The sequence below is a fragment of the Amblyomma mixtum genome, chromosome 3 (assembly GCF_055824585.1).
Source record: "Amblyomma mixtum isolate Tamu chromosome 3, ASM5582458v1, whole genome shotgun sequence".
Lineage (NCBI taxonomy): Eukaryota > Metazoa > Arthropoda > Arachnida > Ixodida > Ixodidae > Amblyomma > Amblyomma mixtum.
In genome coordinates, this window is record NC_143014.1 from 309508573 (window position 1) to 309510770 (window position 2198).

The following is a 2198-nucleotide window of genomic DNA, read 5'->3' on the forward strand; positions in this document are numbered from 1 at the left end:
TTCTTGATTCCGGCTAGGCTGCCATTAACTCGCGTTTGTTCTCAGACCCATTCTGCTCTCTTCCTGCGATTTAAAGCTACAGCTATCGATTTCCTTTCCACAGTTCGCTGTGCTGTCCTGAACTTAGTTTCAGGTCTTTTCGTTAGCCTCCACGTTTCTGCCCCATAGGCGAGTGCTGGCAAGATTCAGCTGCTGTCGAGGGATATTGGCAAGCTGCTGTTGATCACCTGAGAGCACCTGCCAACTCTATCTCATTCTTATTCCACTGGTTACTTCGCTCTCATGGTCCGTGTCGGAGGCCACTATATATGATCTAAGTCGACGTTTTCCTCAACAACTTCCAATGCTTCGCTGCTTATCGTAAACTGTTCTCTTTCTAGGCTATTGAGCTCTTGATTTTTAATATTAATTTTTAGTCCCACCTTCCTGCTGTGCCTGTCTACGTCCTCGATCATGCTCTGAAATTCGTACCCTGAGTGACTCAGCAAAGCAATGTCATCAGCGAATTGCAGATTTGCTAATGTATTCTCCATTAGCCTTTATCCCCACCTCTTCAGAGTCCCGATATCTGAATACCTCCTGTAAACACGCGGCGAATAGCACTGGAGAGACCGTGTCTGTTTGACTAACACTTTTCAATGTGTATGAGAGAAGCCAACAGCCACAGAAACCAAGGGGCACAGGGGATTTTTTTAAATTTATTTATTCATTTTGTGGTGTTGATCAATTTAGAATACTAAAGAATATGTTATCGCTTAAAGCTAATTGATTAGAAAAGCAGAAGAAAAAACAACCACATGCCGCCGGTGGGATCCGAACCCACGACCTCCGAATCACACGTCCGGTGCTCTACCGCTGAGCTACGGCGACGGCTGTCTGACCTTCTGCTTTCGGGGGTATTTATGTTTACATGTTACCTAACCGTGAGAGTGTTCATCAGCGCCACCCACGTTCATAAGCGGCGGACGTAGTACGTCCTGAGTTACCGCTGGTGTGACGTGGCACGTCATCGAACGACGAGGGTGGAAGCTGTGTGAGAACCCTCTTATGCCTCCTATGGCATCAAGGCTGCCAGAACCGAGACCCTCGCTAAGCAAACAAGGAAAGGGGAATGAGGGGCTCGTTATACATACATATGAGAGAAGCCAACAGCCACAGAAACCAAGGGGCACAGGGGATTTTTTTTTTAATTTATTTATTCATTTTGTGGTGTTGATCAATTTAGAATACTACAGAATATGTTATCGCTTAAAGCTAATTGATTAGAAAAGCAGAAGAAAAAACAACCACATGCCGCCGGTGCGATCCGAACCCACGACCTCCGAATTACGCGTCCGGTGCTCTACCGCTGAGCTACGGCGACGGCTCAGGTTAGCGACTCAGGCTAGGAAGGACGCCGTAGTGAAGGGCTTCGGAAATTTAGACCACCTGGGGTTCTTTAATGTGCACTGACATTGCACAGTACACGGGCCTCTAAATTTCACCTCCATCGAAATTCGACCACCGCGGCCGGGATCGAACCCGCGTCTTTCGGGTCAGCAGTCGAGTGCCATAACCACTGAGCCACCGCGGCGACTCGATAGCTTGCCGGTATCCTGTCGAGCCATCCTACCACCTACTTCTACAGCGCACTATGTAATTATAGCTGTGAGATTATCGTTCATTGTTTTCACATTAAGATTGTCTTCCTCATTTAGAGTCGAATATCTGCTCTCCATCGATATCTTGGATTTTCCTCTTAACGCGAAGTCATTAATGGGCTTCCGCTTATTTCTTCCGTTCTCTCTTCAGGCCTAAGCTAATTAGAGACCTTATCACTCTGGGGTCGCTACAACGCAGCCTTCCGAGGAACCCCACATTCAGCTCGATACAGGGTGAGCGCATGGTATGAAGTCTATTTCACTTTTAGTCTCACCATTGGGGCTCCTCCACGTCCACCTCCTGTTGTCTCGTTTGCGAAAGAAGGTATTCATGATACGTAAATCATTGCTGTCTGCGAACTCTACAAATAACTCCCCCTGCTATTCCTGGAGCCATTGCCACAATCGCCTACTCTTGCCTACCTTCGCATGGAAGTCGCCCATTAGCACAGTGTACGGTGATTTTACTTAGTTCATTTCCGACTGCACGTCTCCACAGAAGCTTTCAAAAATCTGTTTGTTTGTTGAAAAACAAACACACAGATTGTTGAAAGTTTC

The 2198-nt window shown here is 47.0% G+C and overlaps 1 non-coding gene across 1 annotated transcript; it reads right to left on the minus strand.

Moving 5' to 3' along the window:
• Positions 1-798: 798 nt before the first annotated feature.
• Positions 799-870, minus strand: TRNAT-UGU (transfer RNA threonine (anticodon UGU)). The gene has a single exon. It is a non-coding gene; the product is annotated as a tRNA-Thr (tRNA).
• Between the last annotated feature and the right edge of the window lie 1328 nt (positions 871-2198).